This window comes from Chaetodon auriga, chromosome 17, assembly GCF_051107435.1.
Source record: "Chaetodon auriga isolate fChaAug3 chromosome 17, fChaAug3.hap1, whole genome shotgun sequence".
Taxonomy (NCBI): Eukaryota; Metazoa; Chordata; class Actinopteri; order Chaetodontiformes; family Chaetodontidae; genus Chaetodon; species Chaetodon auriga.
The window spans coordinates 22,268,030-22,282,702 of record NC_135090.1 but is presented as its reverse complement, the minus strand read 5'-3'; the positions used below and the strand labels follow the sequence as shown (position 1 = coordinate 22,282,702).

Below are 14,673 nucleotides of genomic sequence, written 5' to 3'. Positions count from 1 at the left end.
TAAGACGCTGATATCAACATGAAAACCCTGCTAAAAACACAGAATCTGATGTGACGTGTTTGTGTCTATGCCTCCGTCATGACTGACATGTGGTATCTAATGTGCCTCTCACAGTCTGGATCACATCCTTGTATCTTTAAACTTCATCTTGCAGAGGACACACTCCTTCTCCCACTCACCGACAGCAGCCATATTGAGTGCAGAAACCCTCCGGGGAGCTCTACTGATTTCCTGTCCAGAGGAGAGAGTGGGGGAGGCGGTGGGGGTGGAGAAAGGCCATAGAAAACAAATCAGGTGTCCACTAATGCCATGTTGTCGGCTGCATGAGACCTAAGAGTTTGACCTTCCTCGTCTAATCAGAACAGTGGAGTCCCTCCTCATCCTCTGCTGACGGTCGGATTGAATCCCCAAGGGGATCATTAAAGGTTCATTTCTTCAAGAAGTACCTCACATCACGCTGCCCCCTCTGAATCATATCTGCTCGGCCATATCTTCCTCCTCCACATGCTCTAATTTTGCTCTTGAAAAAAAAAGAAAATCTCTCTGTTGAGCTTTTTCTCTCTTTTCCAGGTTTGTGTTGTTGCATTTTCATCCAGAGCTCACAGAAACATCTTTTTCAACCTCAGCTCTTTACTGATGACCATCTATAAACTCAAGCTCGCCCTGTTGTTGTGTTTTCTTTAATGTGCTCTATGACAAGCTAACAGACACCTGCAGCTCACACCTGTCGATGCACTCAGTACTGAGTCACTGGTTACTGATTACCTGCTTGAAACGGAGCATTTTCTGGTGATGACACTTGGAGATTTGAGCTCCTCTTCTGATCTGATGAAAAATGAAAACACAAGAATTAAGCCGGGATGCTAATTATTCTCCTCCAGTGATCACACAAAGGAAAACAAGACATCACATCTTTGGGATTAACAGTATTTCTTAAAAGATTTTCACACTCACTTTAAACCGCAAGACATATTTTAAATACATATAACCTGTATTTTATCAGGTGATCTCACTGAAATCAATATTCTTTTGCAAGAGGACAGCTGGGCAGCAGGGGCAGCTGAGGCTCAGGAGGCAGAGCGGTCATCTGCCAATCAGGCAAGATACTGAACCCCAAAACTGCCCCAATCCTGAGCCATGTACGTCACTTCGGATAAAAGCGTCTGCACATGGTTTCTGCAAAACCAACGACAGTAATGGAGCGCTGGACGCAGGATATTGTTCAGAAACTGGGCTGTCGTTGAAATAAATCTCTGATTTAATTGTGTCATCGCTGACATTTTGTGGCTGTGCATGCGATTTTCTTTGTAATCTTATCAAAAGCAGCCAAAGAGGAAGCTAAAACAACTCTATGGATGATGTATTGATGTGACACATGAGTGAAGGGGAGTACTGAGAAAACGCTCCGTCATGTTGCCAGGTATGACTACATCCTCAACCTGCTGCCAGTCTGTAAGTCAGTCAGTCTGTAACGGTGCTTTTTCAGGTTTTGAATGATGGATTTGTGATTTTTTTAAAAGAGAAATGCTCCTCTTGGGATAAAAATCCTTTGTTTTCTCTAATCTGAGCATCTTTTTTACCATTTAAGGTGAACTAATGGATTTATGAATCAACTTTGAGCGTTCACTTCTCTGTGTTGAGTTATTCTCTCTGGAAGTAACCTGACACTCAATGGTTTGAGATCAGCTGAGTGTAAAAGATTTTTGATTGTTTTTAAGGTTAAGGTTTCTCGTCACACTGTGGTTTGGTGATGGCTTTGTTTCAATACAATCAACTGATGATTGCCTTTAAAGAGTGTGACCAGTGAATGCCTCATCAGTAATTATTCACCAGTGCCATCAATGATTAACGCTGACAGCTGAAACCAAATCTGTTGAGATGGTTTTTAAATGTTTTAAAAATGTCCTGATGTGCATTTTATAGTGAGGTCACACACACACACACACACACACACACACACACACACACACACACACACACACAGACCCCCACATGTTTAATTCAGTGTGCTGCACAGAATTGATCTCCAGCAGTCCATCGATTGTAAGTTTAGTGAAGCTATTGATCTATTGATGCTTGAAGCTTCTGTTTTGCTGCAGGAAAGCTTAACCTGAGCGACTGTAACACTGCTATAATACAGCTGCAGGGACCTTCAGTGTTTCCTCCTCACAGTGACATGAACGACAGTCGACTACTCCTAATCTGCCTCGCACTTGTGCTGTGAGCTGTGATATGTGTATAATACAGTGGGATATTAAAGGATTACCAGAGTTGTCTTTGGTGAGGGAACAGCTGGCAAACGGTTGAGTAGACGTGAGCCAACTCCTCTGGCTATTTCTGCAGAGGCCAACACGTAGCTTCTCCATCTGCGGTGCCTCCACTGTGTTTCTGCTGAACTCAGGTCAGCGCCGCTCTTTCCACTGAAACCAACAGACCTGGAATAAAATATTCATCTGCATGAAAATGGACGATCACTCGAAGGCAGCCGGCAGACGTCTAACTGGCCATGTTTGATACCAAAGAGCATATCTGAGCATATCTCGTGTAAGATGCAGTGGAGATTTAACCTGTGCAAACTCAGGTCGGGATCTTTTTACATGACCACGTACTGTGAACATTTAAATCTTAGGATTTCACTGCCAAAAATAACAAGAACTCGGGGTGAGAAACCTCTGAATCTACCCACCACGATGACATTTTCTGCACAGGTTAAGGCTCTCAGGGCACGGCAGCAACTACTGAAGTCATCGAGGTTATGAACTGTATCTTGGGGGACGTGGAGTTTTTTGCAACTTGGTATTGAGTATAACTTTCAGTTTTGTGTGGAAATAGCTTACCAAGATTAATCATTAGACTAAATCAACTAAGATATACAAATGTAGGCCTTTTTTTGGGTGTAGCTGAAAATGGGCAGCACATTTAATCAATCACTTATGCTTCCTCATCAACTTTCTTTAAGGGGGCTATTTCTCAGCATCCCTGCATGGATTTTTGTAACATTTTTTGAGAAATTTGTCAAATAATATACTGAAAGTCTACTGGTTGGTCATTCTCATGGAAAAACTACATGTACTGCAGCATATTTCTACAATCTTTGGCTGGCGCTGGTTGGACTTATTCAACCATGAGAGAAACTCTGGGATACATTATGCCTAGAAATAAAGAATTCATTTGCATGAATAAATAAAATGCTCAAAGTGAATCCAGCTTCATGTTAGCCAGAGAGAAACCTTTGTCCTCATAAGAGGACATCACACAGGGTCAGTCCTGAGACACGTTAGTCAAAACGCAGCACAAAGAGGCACTGAAAAACATATCATGATGGGGTACGTTCATTTGTCAGAAAATGTGATAAAATGAATTCATATTGGAGGAAAGTGGAACTCAAGATGAACACTGATCCATTAAAAATGAGAATACATAAGAAGTAAAGGAGGCTTTCCACTCCGTTCACCCCAAACCTTTAAAGCCATGTGCAGTGAAGAGGCTGAAACACTGGCAGCAGGCTTCGACATGAAACAGCCTGCTGATCTGTGAGGTCACTTATTTGATCTGTTGTTTTCCACTGACATGCCCGTGTGCACGTCATAAAACCGACAGACCTGCTGCTGCTAAAACACGAGCGCTCCGTGTGTGCAGTCCATCGTTTTATGGTGTTTCTGGTCTATCATTTTCCGTTTGAACCAAGATTTAATGATTTCACATTGGTTAACATGCTGTCCAAGCTACCGTTGCTTCTGCAGGGTTAAGATGGAGCTGCCTGTAGCTTCTGCGTCAGGACTACCTTTGCATTGCCAAGGAATGTGAGCCAGAGTCTGAGGCAGAGCGCCGTACACATTTGCATATTATACATTTTCCCTCTTGTTGTTTAAGTCAGCAGTGAGCGATGGAGGCACGAGGCCTGAGCTACAGAGGCCGAGCCAAGAGCAAGGAACAAGCCTTTGCTAATTTCCTGGCAAAAATTCATAATTAACACGTTAGATGTACAGGCTGCGGTTGTCAAGGTAACTGATGACACCGCATTATCACTTGGCGCTTCAGCATCCTCCATCCTCCCCCTTTCCTCCCATTCATCAAGCAGCCTTTGAACGGCTCCAAGCAGGGAGGAAGGGGAGGGCAACCCCACCTAAACTCATATTAAACTCCTTTTTATTCACAGAAGAGCGTTTGGGAGATTAATAGCAGACCTTTATTAGTCTGATATAATATCTTGTAAAAAGTCAATTACCATAATAGATGATTATACATTACAATGGGGAGTCCAAGGCCTGGGAAATCATAAATGATTGAATAAAACGCACTTTTATGGCTTTGGACTGTCCTCGCCTGTAACAGGTCTGTTCACCAATCGTCATGCAGATAGTTGTAGGTAATGAGGTGACATGAAAATTGCCTAAGCGACCATGACAGGATGAGCTGACCCTTTCAGTTAAGTTTATGTTTTAAAGCCACAGACTGCACCCATATAACCGAAATTTATATCTCCTGTATTCTGGTGCCTCTCAATATATTTCACTCCTCAAAATGTTAAATATTCCTTCTGCTAACAAGTTCTCATTAGCTATATACCATTAGCTAGCCGTTAGCTGCTAGCTAGTTAGAAACTATATTCCCCTAACGTGACATTAACGTTAGCTACCTTCAAGAATTGAGGTAACAGCGAACTCTAACGTTGAATCCAGAATCCCTAAACTTTTTGAAGAGTCAGCGGACTCATATTTAGCGACATTAACGATTAACGCATTATTATCTAGCGACTTAAATGGTCGGCGCATAAATATTTAGCGACATTGACGGTCAGCTCATTCATATTTAGCACATTAACGGTCGGCGCATTAATATTTACATTGGCAGTAAGCGGCCACAGGTGCGCGTGTGTCGGGAAATTACCAACGGTTTCGAACGCGGCTCATCCAATCAGAACTGACGATTACAGCCATCCGCTCCAGGATTGGTTGGTCATTTCCAGTACTTGAGGAACGCAAACGTGGGCAAGTGCCATATTGCCCAATCAATGAGTTGGCCACGGAGCACCGCGGAGCCGTGTGAGAGCAGTGCGTTAGAGAGGCAGAGGGAGCAACATCCGCGTCGTGTGTGGACCGTTTGAGCACCGGGAGGAGAGGGCTCAGTCACTCACCGCCACGACACGACTGAAACAACGACACTCAAAGACATTTTTCATATTTTCTCACTCGTTTTATACGCTTCCGTTGTGCTGTTCTTTTGTACTGGAGGGCGGACAGAGCGCGAGGCTTCACTGCGGCTAATCAATTTCCTCATCCTGACCTGGGAATTACAATGAAAAATGTAGGTGACACGTTTTCTTGAACACTCCAGGAATCACAACAGGATCGAAGAGCGAAGACAGCAGGTGAGGATCTGTCCTCCTGTCCACTGTTTGTGAGAAACAGTGAATTGAAGTGGCATATCGTGCTTTTAACCCTGCGTAACTTCAAGCTAGTCACATTTAGAGGAAAAGCGGCGTTTGAGTGTCGTAGTTCACATGCTAACGTCCTCAGTCGAGTTTGTCTTTTTTGTTGTTGTTCCTGACAGATAATGTGAACTTAAAGGCGTCAGTGATGCCACATTTTCCCTGCTAGGGCGCATGTGTGCCACTGCGATGTTTGCGCTTTATTGTCGAGCCTCCATTGATTTATTGAGGGAGAAAAAGCTGTTATCTGCACCGCATTTCAGTCCAATTCACACGAGCCACTGTTTTCTTCTCCGTTTCTTCAAAGGGGGGAAATGGTGACGGGTGCCGCATCTGTAGGATCAGCATCCTGTCTGTGGAGCCCCTGCGTAAAGGAAAAACAGGTATTTGGCTGCTTTTGGTTCCGTCGGTGCTGCAGTGTGTCAGACAGGCGGACAGGTTTTTATCATGAGGCTGTTGTCTCATCTGCTGCCATGCATGCATACAATACAGTAACGCCTCGGCATAATGCAACAAAACCCTCCCATTTTGTGTCTCACGGTACCCTGAATGCAGCAGCGGCAGCAGCTTCCATATGGACTCACCTAACAGCTTAAAAAAAGAGTAATTGTGTGCTTTTGTATGCATGTGTGAGAGAGAGTTTGTCTGTGTGTGCTGCATTAGAGTCATGAACAAGAAGACGGATCTGCACACACACACACACACACACACACACACACACACACACACACACACAGTGCCATGACTGGCTCCATCGGGAGCACAACTGCCTCATGAATGCTAATGCATCATGCTAATGCAGAAACACTGCAAACTAACTGCTCCCCTCTGCACTGCTGCCTCATGGGCTCACAGGTGTTGGCCAGCCTTACCTAACTTACTGTGTGTATTTGTGTGTGTGTGTGTGTGTGTGTGTGTGTGTGTGTGTTTGGGCATGCATGTGTGTAGGTGTCTGTGTAGGTGCGTGTTTGTGGATGATATCACCTTGCCTATATGGTTGCAGGGCCATGTGTGGTCAGGATGTGTTTTAACCAGGATTTTTAGAGCCGCACGCCTACACCTGCCTCACCGGGTTAGTGAAGCGAGGGTTCATCAGACAAGTGCTTCCCATCCTCCAGAACTGGCACGCTTGGAGTCGCCCTGTTCGGCCACAAGAAGATTCTGGTGCAGCACTTGCAGCAAATTGATCAAGTGAAGCTTAAAAAGTAAAATTTACATTCAGCCTGAAACACTTTGAATCTGAAAAAAAGCTTTTTGCCACAACACCTTGCATTTATAAGATCTGTGGGACTGCAACAAATGATTACTTTGTTTATTAGATCATCTGTCAATTAACTGATTGACTGGTTGTGTAGTCAGTAAAATGTCAGTAATAGGGAGAAAATGGCCGTCACAGTTTCCCAGAGCCCAAAGCGATGCCCCACAACCCACAGATGCTCAGCAGAGAGGATGAAACTTGTTATTTGAGTAGTTGTTACCTGTGAACTTGAAGCATCTTTGCTTAATTACTCAAGTGGTTAATTGATACTCAAAAAAACTGGCCTTTTTTTTGATGGTTGCAGTGTTGCTGACAGGATGCTTTAGTTGTCACGTTTGGCTGCAGCTAATGTCTGCTTTCATGTAATGAAAAATGGAAAATGCCTTTCACAATTTCCCAGAGCCCAAGGTCATTAAACGTTAAATTAACAGTCCAAAACATGACCATATGTAATCTGAGATGCATGAAATGATTATTTTCATTGTCGATTAATCCAGAAATTATGTTTTTGATCAATCTTCTAGTTTATAAAATGTCAAAAAATCCTGAAAAAGGTTGTTTTTAATTTAAAGTGACATGAAACAGAGAAAAACAGCAGATCCTCACATTTGAGAGGCTGAAACTAATTAACGCTTAAGACTTTGTCCTGAGGAACTGCTGCAGATTAATTTTCTTGAGGGTAGAGACCCTTTGCAGAGGAGGAAGAGTGAGCGCGCTGTGCATCCACGGCAGCCTCGGTCGGCCGGACTGCAGTGCAGCCACAGGACACGCTGTGTTTGAGTAAAGGACAGAGCTGTGATTATGGATGCGTATCCCCCCACAGCTGAATGATCACACTTTCAAGCTGTTTGTATGCCTATGTACGCCTACCTTTGAGTGAAATCAACAAGTTCACGCCCACTCTCTGGGGGCTGTTGAAAGGCATTCTGGGAAACGCAGGGAAACACTGAGTGAAGTGGAAGCAGACGTGAAAGTGGGTACACCAAGTTGATGACAAAAGCATTGCACATCACAGATGGATGATATAACAGTGTCAGAGTGTCAGAGGGGGGTTGTTCCTTGAAATTTCAGCAAAGTATCCGGCAGGTGTTTATTCTGGGTGATATTTAGCTCAGCTGCAGAGTTCGGCCTTTAAAAGGCAGCGTCGTGGATGATTTAAAGTCACGGCCTCTCGTAGCATGTTGGCTGACTTCAGCTCTCTTGTGGTTGCCGGCCCGGTGCGCTCATTCCCGATGTGGTGGAGGAGGTGGATCGACTGCAGCTTCACCATCCATCACGGTTGTTTTATGAGTCAGCGGTGATTAATCTGATGGTGGCGGCCAGGCTTTCAGTGTCCCCCAGAGAACGAGCTGGAAACGGGTGGCGTGCATAGACAAACGACCTTGACTGCACCCCCGGATGTTGAGAGAGTCTGAGGTGTTGACGTCATCACCAGGTACGTGGGTACAAATGGCTGACGGTATTCTCGGCTCACAAGAACCTTCAGGAACAAACAGCATTGTATTTGTACTGTACAGTCACTTCCTGGAACTCCCCCGCTGCATCGCTGATGCGAGACAGAAATGTAATGTGTCAGGTTAGGAAGAGCCTGATCCAACACCTGTGTTTCTTTGGACTCTCTCTCTAAAAGGTGCAGCGCATTCACGCCAAACCTTTGCTCAGCCGCTTTAAAAAGTGATATGACACCACATGTGCGCCATTAGTTAATCTGACAAAAAGAAGTGCCTTTTTTCAGTGTTAAATGTCTAATTATGGAGTGACCCATTTTGTCATCTAGCAGACGTTTTAATTAAAAGTTTCAGTCTGAATGGTGACATATGGCTGACCTGGTTGGGCTCAGTGCTGGCTGTCCCCGCGTCAGCTGGGAATGTAGGCAGTTATACTGGAGCAGATTCAGAGTCTGCACGGCAGCACTGGAAGCCATTCAGAGTCAATCACATGCTGCAAAGGCAAAGTAGAACATGGTCAATTGTTCACACTTTGGCGGTTTTTGGAATCGATGTGATTCTGTTGTTGTATTTTTGGATGGAAAAACAAGTTTTTTAATAAAAAGGATGAACTTTATTTATGTTGCACTTTTCTGAACAACGTCGTAAAGTGATTTTCTGTGAAAATCCCAGATGTGATATCAGGATAAACTGGTCGAATCTGCTGTTGGCTGAAATGTTGTCGTATCGCAGTTTGTGTGAGTCTCTGTAATCACTTCGTATCTGAACTGAGAATGAACAACAACAACAGCATCTATGTCCTGAAGAGTCCTCAGCGCTGAGGATCTGCTGATACGGAGCCGTATTCTGATACGTATGTTCACTTCAATGTTGACTGAATATGTATGAGGCCTTCAGGGTGCAACCAAAAATCTGTCAAGTGCGACTAAAAATTTTCATTGATTGCACTGCTGATTTAAAAAAAAAAAAACAGCAACAGGGTGTGCAGATATCTGCCTTCTAACAAATATAAATAGATTTTTTGGAGCGTATAGCAGGATTTTTGTACATCTTGCACATTTGCGGTACACTCGTGGTGTTACAGAGTGGACTTTCCTCTCCAACTTGCAGGAAGCGCTTTGAAAGCAGAGAACAGTCAACTTTAAGTCTGGCCTGTTATCAAGCTAATTAGTCAGTGCTGTTTAAAAATGAGACGTTGCTGCCTGAATGTTTGTGCTCTGCTAATAAGAAAGAAGCAGAGATAACAGGTTTTGTTAGCTGAGAGAATTTCTGAGTGTCTGAACTCAGTCGGTCTCACCGCTGCAGCCGAATCATTTTTCACGTTGGCATTCTGTCATTTTCCTGACGTGCAGTGAAAAGCTGCACTGTGGAGCCGGGCTTTGTTAAGGAGAGCAGCGCTGCGCCACCAGCAGGCGGACGTGGACAAAACACACTAGAGTTCAGAAAAGAGGGCATCTCAGTCTGATCTGCTATATTTTACTGACCCATTAAAAAAGTCCCTGATCAGTCCTGATACGATCCAGTCGGCTCAGGACGTCATACTGTGGGATCTACTGCTTTAGCACCTCTGGGTGTGTTCGGCCATTTTTGTATTGGTATGATTTCCATTCATATTTGCATATATTCCTGCATCCTACTTTTTTCCTGCATGAAAAGAGTTTTGATATGAGTGGAAATTTAAGGCAGCAATAAATGCACAACAGAGAATAAATCGTGTGAATCTCATATGATTAAATTTAAAATAGCAATAAGACCATAAATCCAACATACAGACAAATCAGATATGAGCAGACAGGAAGGGATTATTGGACAGGCAGTATTGGAACATATATTGTCAAAGTAACTCATTAGCTTGCATGGTATTTTGTGGCAGACTGACCTTTGGCAGCTGTGGAACGAGTGGTGTGGTGTTTGCTCTCGTATCATCGCTGCGTTAATCCAGAGTTTCCCCATTGCACTGCTCTGCACGCCGTGCGGCCTGCTTCCTGCACTGACTTTATCTGTTAGCTATCTTGTTCTTGGGAAAACACTTGGCAGCCGTGATTGTTGTCACAAACACTGTTTGTTGACTTGTTTTGTCCGTTCTGCCTGCGAGTGTTTCAGCAAAGCCGAGCGCCACTCCTCAAACTGAAGTGATTTACTGAGCGGGTAGCCTTAGCTCTGCGCAGCCACGAGAGCTGAAAACGCTCCTTGCCGGACCAACACCTTCCAGTCGGCTGTGAGGGAGGTGCAGCTCTGTGAGCCCCCCCCAGTCATGTTCACAACCTTCAGCAGATGGAAGAGCGTGGTAACGTCCCACTGCTGCACATACATGACAGCTAAACATGTTTAATTTACACCTTGTGAAGCTGTCACTCAGAGAAATTCCACCAGTGTTCCCTCAGAAAGGGACTAATTAATGCTTAGATCAGATTGACTAATTACATCGTGCTGATAATCTTTTGAAAGAAATATTCAGAGGGGTTTCGCGGGACGGCGGCGTTGGGACGAACAGAGCAAAGACATCTGTGTGATGTCTATGAGATGTCTCACAATGGTCCTCATCACTGTGGCTGTCACTCTCGGTTCACAGCTACCATGAGAGCATACGGCACAGGAAACTGAGAGCGATGGCGTTCACACGTCACACTGTGGACACACACAGCTGATTGATTAAACACGTCTTTCACAAGTTACTTTATAAGAGACGTCCTGTTACAGAATGATTGTTAGCTTTTCTTTTCCTTTATATTTGCTTCATTTACTGGATTTAATATGATGTCAGTGTTAGTGCTTTTGTCACTGTTCAGCCAGGGGCCAGTTTCCAGTGAAACGGCACTGCAGCTCATGTTTGGCTCAGTTGAGACTGTCAGAAGTCACATTTTGGGAGGAACTTGCCCTCAGTCAGGTGTGTTAAAGTCGGTCGTGCAGCTTCATCTTCAGTCCTGTTATTATTTCTGTTTGTATCTGTGACGCTTTGTTGGGCAAATGACATTTTCAGTGTGTTGTTGGAAGTAGAGTTTAATCTGCTGCATGAACATGGTCTGGATTAACATGAAGGATGAGGTCGTTCAGTTTAACAAAGTGTCTCTGAGTCCATGTGTTCATCTCCTTCATCCTTCATGTGTTCACAAAGTGGTGAACTCGCTCCATCCTCTGTGATCGACTGAGCCTTTCCAGGATGCCCCTTTCATACCCAATTATGATCCTCTCACCTGTGACCAATCAGCCTGTTTACCTGTGGAATGTTCCAAACAGGTGTTTTTGGAGCGTTCCACATCTTTCAGTCTGTGAAACGTGTTGCTGCATCATAAACAGACAATTACAAAAATCAATGAAGCTGAATTTTAAACCAAAGTCAAGCAGGTAGAAAATAACTAAATGCTTATTCTGTTTGTTTGGTGGGTGGAGAAGTTTTCCGTTGGGATGAAGTAGTGTAATGTGAACAGTACCATAGATGTGTAAATGTGGCTGATATGATAACTGTCAATTTTCATACCAGTCTACGGTAAAACCGCTGCGACCCAACTCCAAACACTGTGTCTCATGTCAGTCCCCAGCTTTAGAGAAACACTTCACTCCTGTCGTGTGTCTGTGTGTGTGAACGCTGCTGTTAACTGTTCGGTTGCGTTCAGCCGGACAAATTCAGTTCAGTTTCGTGAAGCTCTTCATGTCCAGTCAGGCCGGGCTCGAGTGCAGACCTCTGCTTCAGGCACATCGTTTCCTAGTTTGTGCAGAAGTATGAAAGTTTTCGAAATGACCCCTTCATTATATGCAGCAGGGGCACTGTGCTAATATTCTGCAGAGTGACTTCTGCAGAAACTATATCAAACTTCACAGTAGTTCAACTTTAAGAAGTTGTATTTGTCTAAAGAAATAGTCCACAATGCAGCAAACATGAGGATCGTATTTGTGGACTGTGTGGCGAACAGCAGCTGAAACCTGTTGTTGAGCCGCACTGGGAGTCACAGGAGAGGCTGTAAAATGAGCTGCTTTGGGCAAAAGTCGGTCATTAGTTAGCTTGTCATCTTTCTAAAATAAGGTTTCTGCACCTCACACCACCCAAACACTGAAAGTGAGTCTCTTGATGTGAGGTAATGGCTTTTAAATGGTGTCTGTCTTTAGGAAGTGGGGCAGGATGTTATGTGGGGACAGACGGTGTAAAGTAGGCCAGTTGGACCAGAGCTCAGGAAAAGCAGTCGCGCTCCTGTGCATCATCTTCAGATCCCTGAGACAAATGAATTCAGGCTTCAGAGGAGCGAACACCTTAAAGTTTACTGCAGACGCAGGTTGCCTCGCGTGCGGTGAAAATGCTGCAGGTTGCATGATGGGAAGTCACGTGTCACTTCTGTATTCTTACTGGCATATCATGATGTAACAACTAAAATTCACTGTTGTCGAGGGAGTGAGGGTCATGTGATGTTTCACGCCACAGCTAGATGTGCTGTTTTTGTCTGAGAGTGGATCATGTCATCCAGAAGTTTCAGGAAACTCGGAGGAATCGCAGCCCACAGTGGAGACGCCTCTGAAAAGTGAGTCATCAGAGCCTTCAGTCGGGTGTTTCCAAACTCAAGGACTCTGCAAATCGATGACTGTTTCCTGCATTAAATGGGCTTTAAATGATTGTACATGTCTGGATGAGGGTGACAGTCGCACAGCAGAGGGCGGCGTTTAAGACCGGAACAGCTGTTCCACCGAAGCGTCGAGTGAGACGATGCTGATGCAGGAGTTCTCATTAATTTTCTGTCCTTTCTGTGGAAACACGCTGTGCTCCTCAGCATCCACGCACGGCGTCGGCAGGTGATTAATGAAATGTGTTGTTTTATGTGTTTTATGCCGTTAACAACTGAAGTCATTAGAAATCTTATTAGACTGTGAATTAATACAAAGCAGGATTAATAGTGCTTAAGCAAAATATGTCTGTTTCATTATTGTATCTGGTAGTGCTTGAATGATCAGTCAGTGAATTCATGTGTCAGTTGTCAAGAAAACATGCCAGCACATATATAAGAATTAAAAAAGGGGGTGTTTTTCAATTTTTGCACGGAAACGTGAGCATGGTATCAGCACTGGTATCAAACCAGCCCTGCGTACGCTGTGTGTTTTGGGGGTTTTGGTAGAGCTGCAATGATAAGTCAGTTAATTGATTTACTGTTGAAATTATCAAAAATTCGAAGTCACTTTGGGATATTTTGCTGGACATTCTTCACTGTTTTCTAATATTTATAACCCAAACAAAATTGAAATGATTCATTAGTCGTTGGTGGAGTTTATTTATCGAGCACATGCGGCAAAGATTCACCCGTTCAGTTAATTACAGCGATGTGCACTTGAAAATGAAAAAACGCAGTAAATGACTGACCTCAGTGGGCCTCGTACGCAGCGACGGTTCAGCCCACCAAACACCAGATTACTCAACTCTGGCTGAAATAAATCGTTATGACATTATGTAGTGTCATTGTGATGAGAGTTAATGGACGCATGGGCCTTCTATAATACTCCTCACTCCACACTATCATCTGAAAACTAGGCTGCATTAATGGATTTTTATTTTTAAACTAGTTTTATTCCGCCACCGCATCGCTGTGTCAGGACCAAGGGCAGTGCACTGACCTATACGGACAGAGTTCACCGCAGTGACGGCTCTGCCAGCTTCGCCTCAGTCCATGTTAGAATACAGAGCCATACTGTTGCTGCTGCTACCGCTGCTACATGCCCTTATGCACTGGCACACTTCCCAGCATGCTTCAGAGGGGGAGGAGGGGGTGAACGGAGATGAGAGGAGGGAGAGAAGGGTTGAGAATGGGGTTAAAGAAGAGAAGGAGGGGATGGGTCGGAGAGAAAAAGACGGGAGGACGAGAGGCCCGAGAGTGAGGCGAATGATAAGGGGAAGGTGGAGGGAACGGGCGGGGAGGTGGAGGAGCAAGATAGTGAATGAGGAAGAGGAGGTGGAGAGTAGATTCATACAAAAACACACCACCGTGTGAGATGACAGCCCACCGACGGCAGCGATATGGACGCCAGCCAGCGGGATTGACTGACGCTCTTTGTGTGATGTTACAGGAAAACACACGCAGGACACACACTCACAAAAAAAGGTCTGAGCGGGAACCACGGGAACAAACGTCTTTTCTCCTTCCTCCTCTTGTTTTTTTTTTCTTTTGCTTTCTCTCTTTTCAATGCTGCAGTGCTATTCTGAGAGAGAGAGACGCTTCAGCCCACGCACTGCCAGAGAGGGAGGGAGTGAATGGATGGAGGGATGGAGTCAGGAGGGATGCTGTGCGTGAGTGTGTGCGCGCGTGTGTGTGTGTGTTATGGGGGGTGGTCTGCTGCACTAACTCACTGTCAGGGGGCTTCTGTGTCTTTAAAGCTCATGTGTTCCTGCACGGCAGAGGCATGTGGCAGTGAGCCAGATGCACAGCGCACTGTGAGCGTGGAGGCACGTATACGTGAAGCAGGGCCGGGCTGCACGCTTGAAATCAATGTTAAAATATTAATGTTTTCCAATATCAACACATAGCACCAAATGGCACATGTATGCATAATCGATTTGAAAA

At 44.6% G+C, this 14,673-nt stretch overlaps 1 protein-coding gene across 2 annotated transcripts in view; it reads left to right on the top strand.

Moving 5' to 3' along the window:
- The first annotated feature begins 5,009 nt into the window (after nucleotides 1–5,009).
- The window catches only part of LOC143335108 (protein shisa-7-like), a 34,301-nt gene continuing 24,637 nt past the window's right edge, over nucleotides 5,010–14,673 (top strand). For both annotated transcript variants that reach the window (XM_076754259.1, XM_076754258.1), the window contains exons 1-2: nucleotides 5,010–5,371; nucleotides 5,739–5,814. The gene's annotated coding sequence lies outside the window, so the exon portion shown is untranslated. The remainder of the gene's footprint in view (nucleotides 5,372–5,738; nucleotides 5,815–14,673) is intronic.